This window comes from Lutjanus erythropterus, chromosome 9 (genome assembly GCF_056507025.1).
Source record: "Lutjanus erythropterus isolate fLutEry1 chromosome 9, fLutEry1.hap2, whole genome shotgun sequence".
Taxonomy (NCBI): domain Eukaryota; kingdom Metazoa; phylum Chordata; class Actinopteri; order Lutjaniformes; family Lutjanidae; genus Lutjanus; species Lutjanus erythropterus.
In genome coordinates this window covers 2,458,881-2,472,263 of record NC_139325.1, presented here as the reverse complement: position 1 = coordinate 2,472,263, position 13,383 = coordinate 2,458,881, and the positions used below count along the sequence as shown (strand labels likewise).

Below are 13,383 nucleotides of genomic sequence, written 5' to 3'. Positions count from 1 at the left end.
CTGGGCTCATTTGAACTGAGAGAGTCAAGTGAGGGTGAGTGGAGGGTGGTGTGTCAGCTCCGGAACATCACCGAGCCATGTTTCAGGTCTGCCCAAAAAATCCTGAACACAGAAATTGTGAAAAACAGTCCAACTCCAGAATTCATTACTACATAGTTATCAATGTTTTCACATTTTCAGCAGCTACATTCTGACATGCATAATAAGTTTAGACAAAATACTTCCTTTTTCCTTTGCTGTCCCTTTAAGGCTCATTTATGCCCCCTTCAAGTACAAGAATAAATGTGTCACTTTCAAACCATAACAGTCACTTCCCACATACTTCCAAGTGCCCTTTTGTTGGTATTGAAGATAAGCAATATATTCAATGAATTAAAAGTTACTCCAAAGAAGAGTTGAAAGTTTCAGACAACAACAAACACGGTAATGCTTAAGGAGGCTGTAATAATGTACCTCTTGAGAAAGAGGTAAAAGCAGAGGCAGTGTTGAAGACGGCAGAGGTGTATGTGGCCTGTAAATACACTGACATGAACCTTTTCATTGTGTCTTTCTTGAATTATTGGCTGCACTGACCCCGCAAGCCCCACAAGCATGTAAGCTTTCAGAAAATGTGTGTAAATACAGACAAAACTTGAATTCACATGGTCCACGTAAGGCATTACATCATAACAACTTTCCTCCAAAAACCAAGCCGTAAATCCAGTCTAATCAGTGCAGCAAATACTAATTTGTGTCTTAATCTTCTGCACACTGCTGAGCATTTAATTAGCTGGAGTCAGTAGATATCTGCGACAACTTCAGACAGTGACAAAGACCTGTTACATGCTCTTGGCTCGACTCCACTTCATTAAGTTGGAGGAGGGAGGCACTGCTGGGGAGGGAATGACAGAGGAAGAGATAGTCTAACAGCAGAATTAGAGTGTGAAGGAGGAGGAGAGAATGAGAAAGTCTGGACTATTGTAGGGACATCCAAACCACTTGTTATGCGCATTTCCCTTTTTTTCCCAGCCTATTTGGACTAAATGTGGGCTGGCATGCTTTTGTTTGAGGCACGCAGGGAGGTGTGAGTGTGTGTGTGTGTGTGTGTGCGTGTGTGTGGAGGGAGGGTTCTCGAGCTAAACACTTGTCAAGAAAAAATCCTGAACAAACTGAAACTCCTTTGAAAAAAAATCTCCTTATCTCACCCCAATATTTCATCAAAAAAACTACAAATCACAGCTGACATCCAGACTGAGAGCGCTACATTTTTGCAACGCATACCTCTGAGGCTTTCCCATCCCCACTGAGGGGGGCAGGTGGCAGCTGCTCTGTCCCCTCCCTGCCTCTGGCTCTCTGGCAGACAAGAGCCAGCAGCTCCAGCCCACACTACTGCCTCTAACATTAGCAACGCTTTGGGAGGGAAAGCCATGTGGAGCTGCCCATCACTTCCAGCTACACAACATAAAAGACGCTCAGCCCCCGTAATGATTACGCTCTCCTTCTTCTCTCTCGTCTGTCACACTCTGGCTTCCTGCAGGGGGGTGAAACAGATCTGGCTGTGTTTGCTGAGAAAAGAAAGCAACTGGTCTTTGAGATCACACCCTGAGCAGGGATCTCCCTCGACCATCATGCAACATTTTTGCACTTCTTAGACTCTAAAGTTTAGAAAAATGATAACTAAAAGAGCCTCATTCACCCTCTGTCAGGGATTTGTTCACAAAGACAAGTTCCCTCCTGCACAAGAGCGTGACTCCAACTCACAAACTCTCCTTTATCCAGCTGTAACTTGCTGCACACCCCCTCTAGAAGCAACCACCCGCTGCTAAAGCACACAATACACACACAAAGAGAAAACACAGGAAGCTTACCTCACTTTGTAGCAATGTACAAGCCGTTCAGCAGTCCATCACCCAGCACTTTCTCTCGAGACTAAGTTTGTGGAAGCAGCAGCAGAAGCAGCAGAAGGAGAAGAAGCAACAGGCGAGAATAAAGAACCGGAGAGAAACAAAGATGAGAGCGAGAGAGAGAGAGAGGAGGGGGGAAGGAGAAGACAGACTGAGCGGCTGAGTGACTGAGACAGAGCTAACGGTGACTGACAGTCTCCCAGAGACTCCAGAGCCTGAGCAGGAGGTTTGTTAAAAGCCCACAAACTAACTCGCTCCTCTGCCTGCCTGCCTGCCTCTCCGGCTTGACGTCACCACGGTCACGTGACCTTGCTCTGGTGTGGAGGGGAAATGAAAGGGGAGGGGAGACAGAGAGAGACAGGGGGAGAGAAAGAGAGAGAGAGAGAGAGAGAGACGGAGAAGCCTGCGTTGCCGTGGTAACAGGCACACTGCACCGCAATGATTTCAATAGGTCATCTGACACACACACATGCACACTTACATACAGAGAGGCTGGTTAAAGACGAGCTCAGCGCCGCGCAGACGGTCTTGTGTAGGAGAGGTGAAGACAGTGAAGGAGCGAAAAGGAGAAATTAGAAACTGATACAAAGTGGTTCAAGTTTCCAACAGTTCTCAGAAACAAATACAAGCACAAAAGGAATGTGCACCAGACAAAGTGCACTTTTGAACTTGTGCTTCGACTCCTTGAACCAAAATAAGCAGCATGTTCTGCTCTTTGCACCAAGTTTGTTTTTGCTACAATTTATGACCTTTTTCAGGGACAATGATCAGAGATGCACTGGTTACAATTGGCTGGGGTGACTCTGATTTCCAATTTTTTTTTAAAGTCTGATGTGCTGATTCTGATTTTGTCTGATTCCGATTTTCCTTCTTTCTAAGAACTACAATTGACAGCATACACCAACATTTTGTAACTTAAAAAATAAACGATGTGTTCAAACTATAACCTAAACACACTGACTACAAGATTTGAAAATAATGGCACACCACACACTACTGGATTATTGTGCCACAGTAAACATGATCTCATGTGATTTCATGGGGAACGTGATCTTACGTGATCTTATAGGAAAGCAGGCATAAACAAAGACTGATGTGGTGCAACAGTTTGCTGTAGCAATGCTTTGCAGTGAGAAAAAAACAAAAGTAGACTGCCAACCGAGATGTTTGGGGATATGTGGTCGAGACAGGTTCTCTGTTGTTCAGCAGGAAATGGAGGTGAGATTGTCAGACTGTCAGTTTTAATATCTATAACTAGTACGCAAGTTAGAAAGTTTACCGTTGTTGCTGGTCGGTGTGAACTGCAGACTCAAACTCTGCTGCAGACCAAAGGACCGCTTTCTGGTCGGCCTCAAAGGGCTGCTGTCAAGTGAACTCTGAAACTGACCAAAAAAAAACAAAACAAAACGTCCATAAAACTAAAAGACGATGTGGCATCATCACAATGTAAAACCTACGGGCTGAGCAGAAACTCGGCGGTGGTGGCAAGTGGGGAAACACTACTGCAAACATTTAATGGGCTGTATAACCAAGAAGTAAACCTGGAAGCTACCTGGAAGAACTTTTTTGGGTTATATGCCAGGCAGATATCTGTCATTGGATTGAACAGGCACCATCTTTGCAATCACTACTTCGTTCCTTACATATGTCATTTCATTGATTAAAAAACATTTCTGTTCCATTTTTTGGTGACTGGTGAACTAGGAGCTTGTTTGCTATCAAAATGTGGACTGGCAGGGGACAAACCTGGACTAACGGCGAAGTAAGCAATGCCTACATTATTAAATGATTTAATACTGGCTGTCTTATGAGACGATCACATGTGGGGCCCTCTGAAGTCTGCTGAAGTGTGCTCCAGATCAACACCAATATGAAGAGAACCTGAAGGTGCCCCATGATGCACAATATCCAAGTAGAAATTTGGAGAGATTTGTTGTTTTGTTTAGTTTTTTTTTTTTTTTTTTTTTTAACCAATAACTGTATGACCAATAATGGAATGACATTTCCACCACATGACTTCTACTTACAATATCTGTACTGTCTGAGTTTTGCCTTTGTGAACGCAAACCAGACCAGCTGAAAAACTGAAACAATGCATCATCCTCGCATTAGTGTAATTCAGGAACTGGACCTGTGGGTGTGAACCCGCCCTAAAACACGACTTTAGTTAATAGAAACAGACCTTCCCTCTACAGTTTGTTGAGATGCCCCAGACTGCAGTGATTAATTCACATGACTAATAAAAGAACTATATCTGTACAACAGAGTTGGGAGAAGAAATGAATAAGAAACTAAATAACTTTCATTACTTCAGGGACATAGGGAATACAGTAGCTCCAGTTTCAATTGTGTTTTTATTTCATTATATAATAATAATAATAATAATAATAACAATAAAATGATGAGAGGAGCTGAAGAAACACATCTCAACAAGAAGATCAGATTTCAAGTATGCCACTATGATTAGCAGCCAATCAACAACAATAATGAGAAAACCAACAATAGTGGCAATCAAGAGAGGGGATATGGGGATATGATTACAATGTCATGTTTTATTAGCAGAGAAGAGACTAAATAGACATTTTGTTGTCAGTGTCAGAGTGAATGATGCTCATCAGCCTCGACTCTTTCAGGTAACAGTGAAACCTCTGCTTTCAGACAATAGCTTTCACTCAAGTAAACCTAAGGTTCTGACACTGCTGAGTAAATCATTCACAAGGCAATTAAAACACTTATAGACTTATTTGATTTCTTGCAGAGAGAAGATTGATCCCTTTTCACGGGTGTATGCGAAATAGAAACATGAAGCTACACCAGCAGCTGGTTAGCTTAGCTTAGCATGGAGACTGGCGAACAGGAAAACAGCTGGGCAGGCTCTGTCAACTGGAAACAAAATCCACCTTTCAGCACCTTTCAAGCTCACTAATTAACACAACATATAAGCAGGAATTAGGCAACCTCGTGGTGACGACAAATCTTGTCCAGTCACAGCTCCAAGACTAGAAACAGTCCAACACATAACACCAATATAAAACCATGGCATATTGCTTTTACTCTGGAGTTTTAGTACAGATTAAACTAAGATATAACACGTTCATTAGTAAAGTTTAGAGACACTGACTGGCAGATTTTGCTACCTTTATGGTGGCATCTGGCACAGCGTATTTCCCAAAAGGTCAAATAGTTTCTTCAGTAGTTGCAGAGGTTAATGCACAGGAGTTGTGCCGGGGCCGGACTTTGGCGCTGCTCCCGATGTGAATGCAGAACAATATTGCGTGACGGCAGGTGTTCACTGGTGGCTTTTTATGACAGCTTTATTATTTCTGACTTCCCATGTGACTAATATCCAAAGTTCCTAATCTGAGTATTTTCTTGCACAAGGTGCAGCCGAGTTCAAATTAATTATTATCAGTCAGCTTCAACCAAAACACTGACCTTTATTTAATATATTTTTGGGCCTTTTTATTTTAGATAGGACAGCTGAAGACATGACAGGAAGAGGCTGACAAAGAGTGGTGAGGATGACATGCAGCAAAGGGTCACTGGTGGGAGTTGAACCCACAGCTGCTGCAGAAGGCTCACAGCGTCAGTACATGGGGTGCATGCTCTACCAACTGAGCTACCAGGGCACACCTCAAAAAACTTTTTCACTTACTAGTTTTTTACAAGTGCCACTGTTTTGACGAGGAGCCCCACATTGCAAAACATCTGGGTGTGTTTTAAAGAAAACATTATTTTGTTTTAAATATATGTATTTTTCACCATTTTCTAGCATTTTCTAGACCAAACAACCCAATCAATGGATTAATCGATGATGAAAATTCCTTTACACAAGACACTTCAAAAATGTATTTGAATACATTTTAAGGCCTAAAATTCAGATTACTGGATTTTAGATTTTTGAACACCCTGCAGGCAACCTGTACAAATTACATGCAAATCATGTTAATAATTTCTCTCTCCTGTAACCAATATATATTTTTTGCACAAGGAGAAAATCAACATGTTTATGTATGAGGGGGTGCAACATCAGATTACTTGGAGGGCTGTCAGAAAGCAAACGGTGTCCAATTAACAAACGGCACTGTTGATTTAACAATAAGTACTGTGATACTGGTAGTTTTTTGATTAGTTGAGCAGCTTAACATGTTTTACATGTTTTTCCTGTAAATCATGTCTTTTGTGATTTTTATTAATTCATTTTATTTTTAAAGGGACTCTTTCACCCCCAAACCAAAAATACATATTATTCCCCTGGCCTGTAGTGCCATTTATCCATGTAGATCTTTTTTTGGTGTGAGTTGCAGAGTTTTGGAGATATCATGGAACAACATGGCACTTGGTTTGTGGTGCTAAAAGCGCGAAAAAAGGAAAAAGAAAATGTCAAAACCAGTGTGTCTTTCCGAAAATCATGACCCGGTTACTCAAAATAATGTACAGACCTTGTTGTGTTCTGGTAGACAAAGAATATAATTGTTAGTTGCAGGGCCATTTAGTCACATTATATTGGAGTGAAGGCAGACATCTGTATGGCTGATATCTCCAAAATTCTGCAACTCACACCAAAAAATCTAGATGAATAAATAGCACTACAGCCAGGGGAAAAATATGTATTTTTAATTTTGGGTTGAACTGTCCCTTTAAAGAGATTTATTAAATTGAAGTACCTTGGTGCATGCATGCTTGTATTTACATTTAGCAACTCCCTGTATTCAGACTGAGAACATTTTCACATAGTCATCTGTTAAAGCGTCGCCATGCCTCCACTTCCAAAATGTGCCGTGCTTTGTGTCAAGTTTATCTGGGGCAGGGCATGAGTGTCAGACAAAGACTGAGGGTGTGCAGTGTGGGAAGAAAAACTGTTCCGGGGCCAACCAACTCCTTACCCCATCCTCCACTCACCCAAGCTGTGAGTATGAACAGCTTCGGGCTGATTACATTCATTTGAATAGCATCTGCTGGCCTGTTGAATGGAGCGCAGTGGGGCCCAGATTAGGGTGGGGAAGTGTGGAGGGTGGGGCGAGGTCAGCCAAGTGAAAACCACCCCCCACTGGACTGCTGTGAGTAAGGGTATGTGCGGCTGAGCGAGAGGCACATGGACGGAGACACAAGATGAAATGGCACACGGGGCAGAGGGGGAGTGGACGACAGAGTGCAGGGGAAAGTAATTTAATAAAGCCTGCAGCTAGGATAAATATGACTGTAAAGATCCTGCTGGGGAGGAAAGAGGAGACAGGAGTGGAAACCATCAGAGCAGAGAACAGCAAAGCACAAAATGATGAGATGATAAAAGAAAGTGAAATGAAAGTCAAACTGTCAGGTGGGTAAACTGATTCAGGCATAAATTATTTAGACTAGAGCCTGGGATCAGTAGGCTCACTGCCGATGCCTAAAGGGGAATATAAAGTCTTTCAGAATGAGCACAGGCGAAGCATCATCCACCATGTTGGAAAAGTCAAGTTGTGTATGCTGTCTTAAAACGACTACCTTTGAAGGTAGGATGAGACACTGGTCATATAGTGAAGAGTAGGGCTGTGCATTGGCAAGAATCTAGCAATAAAATATGCATCAACATAAATAGGTAACGTTTCAACATATTGCGATAAATTACGACACTGCAAAAAAGGTGATATATTGCTATTTTTAAGACTGTCATAGTATAAAGAATACACAACCATATGTACAAAATACATACATAAAAAGTTTACTTTTTATATAAATAAACAGTGAAGATAGACAACAACTAATTTTCACTATCTATTAATTTTTCCATTATTTTCTAGATTAATTGATTATTTGTTTGGTTAACAAAATGGTGAAGAAAAAAATGGATCAATGTTTCCCCAGAGTGAGGTCCTCAACTGTTTTGTTTTGTCCACAACCAAGTTCTATCTATCTCTCTGTCTATCTATATGTATATATGAATGGAGCGCAGTGGTGGATATGGAGTTTACTGTCATAGAGATGCTGAAATCTGAGAATACAAAATTTGTTTTTATCAAAAATGACTCAAACTGATTTACTGATTATCAAAATAGTTGTGGGTTAAGAGAGCTGGCAGCTCTAGACGACAACACTGGTACCTATCAGATGGGGTTTAAACCACAACGCAAAATGAACCACTGCCACAAATCTTTGCATGTCTCATAATGTCACAATACAGTATTTTTGAGAAGTGATACAGAATCACACAACGTAATACTACGATCCTCAAGAGTATCAATATTTTCTTGGGGCTGTTGGGGAATGATAAACGGGACGCATTGGTTGGTAGAGTAAATAAGTAAACAACATGATACGTGGGTGCTGATTAATATGTATTCTGATTGTCAAGTATTATAATTCAATATTACTATTTTATTACTATTTATTTCTATGTTTGTTTGCTTTTTTTTTCAAAGATTTTTTTTTGGGCTTTTTTGCCTTTATAGGATAGGAAAGCTGGAAATATGACAGAAAAGGGGGTGAGAGAGAGAGGATGACATGCAGCAAATGTGCCCGCAGGCAGGAATTGAACCAGCAGCCGCTGAAGAGGACTGATAGCCTCAACACATGGTGCGCCCGTTTGCTGTTTTAACACTACACTGAATAATACACTTCTAGAGACTGTGTATCGTGAGTCAAACACTGCACAACACATGTCAGTCAGTCTTTTTTTAAGTTAACTGCTTCATTTAGCTGTAAAAATAAACCCAGAAGTTAGTTGGTGCGCTAAGTGAGCAGCTCTCTTAGCATCACCTAATAGACAATATTTATATGTACCATATATAGATATAAAGTTCAGCACTCAAAAAAATCTATTCAGGAATTGTGAAATAAAGAATCACAATATTTAAGAGATTAGACTTTTGCTCCCACTCCTACTGCACACCTGGCCAATCACTGTGAAAAGTGGGCATGATGGTCAGATTAATTTCGAACAAAAAACACAAACAACAAAGATTTGATGCAGTACCTGATCTTCACAAGGGTCTTTTCACTGCTTTCAGACTTTCTGAACAGCATTTCTGTAGAGGCATATAACCAGCGTGTGTATGTGTGTGTTTTATAGGATGTAGGGTGGGTAACCGGCACTAGAGGGAATTCCTTCCTTCTGAAGACTCAGGAAGCAACAGCATGGGCGGAAGAGAAAACAACTTCTCTTTCCAAGGCAAACCCTTCAGAAGTTGTTCCTGTGGAAAAGGAAACACTCCCCGCACTGTGTCACTGTTAGAAACTCCCTTCTAAATAACTCCATTATTGTCTGCAGCAAGTTTCTAAAACCAGCTGAGGGCAGAAAAAAAAGTCAGGCATGAAACAATAGACTCACAAATTCCTGAAATTGCAAATGAACCTAAAACAATGTATAGAGATGAAGTGAGGAGAGGAAAAGTGGTCAAGAGGAGTGAAAGTTGTTATTGAACGGTGAGATCTAAAACCTGCAGGTTGGAGCTGTGTCAGAGAGATGTCATGTTATTCTCAGGAAGTATTAGGTAACAACAGATTATAGATTGGATAATCAGCTGTCAGGGAGGGAAGGCCCAGAAGTCTTAACAAGGTTTAAGTGTCTTATCCAACAAATCAATGAAAGCACAGAGGCAGACACACACACACGTTTCCCCTCTAATAGTGGATTAGTGTTTCATTATTTGTCTTAATGCATTTGAAGAAATATTTTGAGAAAACCACTGCTTATAAAAGGTTTAATATGTAAATGTGTATTTTGTGTGCCACAAAACCACATAAAAGCAGCATTTGCTATGGGATGACATTGTTTGGAATAATTTTCATAACATGCATCTAAAAATGCCAAATATCTGCAGCATCTTGTACAGTGAGCACTTGTGATTAGAGGTTATGTTAAAGGTATGATGTGAGTGGTTTATCTTGTAGCACACTCTCTGATCTACGTGACCTTGGCTTCTGATTTATTAGCATTTAAGTATGTGTTCAAATGGACTCTGCATATCATGCCTTCTTTTAGAGACTTACATGCAGTTTAGTCCATGAACAGTTGTGGCAGTATATCATGATGTAAAGTGAGGTCACCAGCAGACTGGACAAGCAACAACAACAGTGACATAAAGTTTTAAAGAGAGACTTTCCATGAAAATTTATAACGGTGCTGTAACCACTTTTTCTGATGTGATGTCAGCAGTTCAGATTATTTTAAGTGGGGTGAAGTGCTTACAGTTGATGCTGGCCAACACGCCCCCAGTTTGGATAAGCAGTGCTGTGGACAGGGTCAGCAACAAAAGATATTTAAAAAACGTCCACCTAGAAAAATCTGTATCAGCATGTGTGTACACTTTCTTTGGAATATTCTAACTGCTTTGCTTTATTGCCCTCAGATGACACTGTCTGAACACAGGAGTTGCTGGTCTACCACTGCATCAATCTGTTAGGTTGTTTGTGTTATTATGCAACTTTGGTGAATCTAAACTATCATTTTAAAACTCCAAACTGGCTTATGTAATGGTGGTTCCCTGTCAGAAAACACTCTCTGACAGCAAAGTGGTAAAAATATTTCATAAAACTATTTCATAATTAGAATTTTGTATGTTGACTATTCTTTAGGTGGTTAAAATAGGTTTTGCTGCTGAACCTGTCCACAGCAGTACAAAGCTTAGCTTCTGCGCTGGTGCTCCTCTCTAATTTTTTAAATTGGAGGCATGCTGGCCGGCATCTACTGTAAGTAATACACTGAATATCAGTAAGTACCTCATAAAACCCCTCATCAAATAACCCAAACTATCCCTAATAATATGTAATCTCCTCAAGTGTCAGGCAGTCAAGCATGAATGATTTAGCCTTTTCTTTGGACAGATAATGCAGGCCATTACCATTGCTCAGATTTCAGACAGTTATGAAAGTGCAACTCTATTTTTCAAACCAGTCAGCAACTTGTCCTTTGGGAAAGCTGCTTATTTTTATTATTCTTATTCTGAAGTTGAAGTTGGTGAAATTCTGGCATGAACCTCAACAAGTGTAGATGTAGGTGTCTGATGCATTGATTCTCCACCCTCAACAGGAAGTGTTGGAACATAGAGCATTTCTGTCAACACAGGAGACCTTCAGCACGCGGTGACTGCAGTGACGTTGACACTGTGGTGTTGCACAATTACAAGCGTTGCTTTTGAATGTAACTGCCAATTACGACACATACAGGAATCAGCAGAAACCTGGCTGCCACACAGGGAAGTGAATTCATCTCCCACACACCATATGGTTATGAATATAACAATGCACTGTCCTGAGAGGACAGCGAGGGAGAGGGAAAAGGACATCCACGTCTCCCCCCGCCACCACCATGTCCACCACCAGCAGACAGACATGTAAATGTGCAGCCATGCGTAAACTCACATACTGTAGGAAAGCCTGTCTCAGGAAGCTGCACCGTACAACACAGTCCACTGAGAGAAAGACTGCTTGTGACGGCACACGCTCCTTTATCCTCTAACAGCTGCAGTCAGAGAGGCTCTCACAAACAGCAGCTGTTCTCATAGCTTTACATGTATATCAGTATAGTAGGGAGAGCTCACAAGTCACTGAAATGAGTAGACAAGATTGTTTAAAAACAAATCTGCTCCTTGTGTGTTATGTAACCACAGTACATGAGGTGGGCGAGCCGATGCACCTCGCTGAACAGGCTAATCCAATATACCACACCGCTTGCCAAAGCAAATGACGAAAGCATCTTAAGAGGTCTGTGGTTGTGTAATAAAACAGGTTATCATAATGTTAAACAATACAAGATAAAAGCCATTGGTCAATTAAGTGGGCAGTCGTGTATAACAGGAAGAAAAATCATCTTTCTCATGAGATAATTTGTGATTAAAATATAGCTCTGAAATAGCTGCAAATTTTAAAGTTGTGCACTGAATTAAAGGAGAAATATGTAGCCATTGCATGTGTTGGAGCCATAGACTGTATATTAAATAGGTTGTTTAAATAGTTTTTACCCCCCACCCCACTCCTCCACAGATACGGCAGAGACAGGTAGGCTGCAGGAGCTCTGCAGGAGCTCTGCAGGGCCACAGGATGGCACAGGATGCACACAACCCCAATAAAAAGTGACGACAAGTCCTCCATTGTAAGCTGATCAGGTGTTTATGACTGTCAATTGTCTGTCAACGTAAAGTTAAGCTTGTTATTCTAAAAACAAAAGCCCACTGATCTGAAATAACACACCATGAGCGAGTTAAGTGCCTGCCAAACTCCATTTTGCTCAATTTAAGAGTTACAAACATCTACGCTATGATAATTACAATAATTTGAATTGTGATTAACATGAAATGGAAAAACAAAACAGTTATTCCGGTCTGATATGGAAATTTCAAAGGGGGACACCTCAGCTTAGTATTCTTGTCAAGTGAAGCAAGTATTTCAACTAGAGATGCACTGATTGCAATTTTCTTAGCCGAATCCGATTTCCGGTTTTTATAAGGGTCTGACCTGCTGATTCCGATTTTGGCCAATTATCAGTCTTTCTGAGAACTGTTATTGACAGCATTCACAAACATTTTTGTAACTTTTCTTGTAAAAATTAAATTGGATATTCATAATAAGACACTGACTATTAAATATTCATTAAATACTATTTAAATTTTCTCCAAAGTCCCCCAGGTTACAGCCAGGCCTTATTATAGTTTTACATTAAGATTATGAATCAGCTGAATGTGATGACTTGCGAAATCCTGCGAGATTCCATGATCTTCCGCGGGATTTCGCGGGATGTAAACAAACTGGAGACAGACACGGTGCAACAGTTTGCTGCTGTAAAACTTTGCCATGAGAAAAACAGATGCAGAAGTTAAACGAGTCTTGATGAGAAAATGTTTGAGGAGACACATCAACACAGGTTGTTTATTCTTCAGCCAGAACAGGAGGTGAGATTTTAACTGTCCCTCTGTGAACAGCAGTCTGCTGCTAGCTAACATTAGCCTGAAGAGCTACAAAGTTTACGGCTGTTTTGCGACATTGTCAGCTGCTCTGTCTCGTTGTAGACTGTTTGTCTTCTCTTTATCCTGCTCTTGGAATCTGTCGCTGACACCATCTTCAAGCAAGCATGTGTCTGAGTGTGTGTAGCTGTCATCAGCGCTGTGTTGACGTCACGGTCAGTTTGTCTGCTGCGCGCATGATGTGACCATCGTGCACAACATGTGTGTGACAATGACGGGCACAGAATCAGATATGTGACGCTGACTGGCCGGTCACCGGTCAGGGCCGGTCATGTTGAAAACCGTCCGGTTCCGGTCTCTGGCCAGTCGATTGGTGCATCTCTAATTTCAACTTAACATGTTTCCTTGATCTCTGATGACACATTGTGGTCATTTTATGATTTAATGCAATAAATATATAGCTGATTTCTCCTTTAACATTAGAGGTGATATTAAAATAATTAATGTGATGGGAAATTACACAAACTTCAGTTAAACTGGGGCTACTATAAATAACAGTGTGTGTAAATTTAAACAAAAATCTAATTACTCTGATAAAAGAAAAGCATTTTATTTTAGTA

General features: G+C 40.8%; 1 protein-coding gene across 3 annotated transcripts in view; it reads right to left on the bottom strand.

Annotated features, from left to right (window-relative positions):
• ncalda (neurocalcin delta a) overlaps nucleotides 1–13,383 on the bottom strand; it is a 107,414-nt gene that overhangs the window by 54,512 nt on the left and 39,519 nt on the right. Inside the window, exon 1 of one of the 3 annotated variants that reach the window (XM_084725913.1) lies at nucleotides 1,848–2,170. The exons of the other annotated variants lie outside the window; for them this stretch is intronic. The gene's annotated coding sequence lies outside the window, so the exon portion shown is untranslated. Of the gene's footprint in view, nucleotides 1–1,847; nucleotides 2,171–13,383 lie in introns of those variants that run through there. 3 annotated transcript variants of the gene reach the window in all.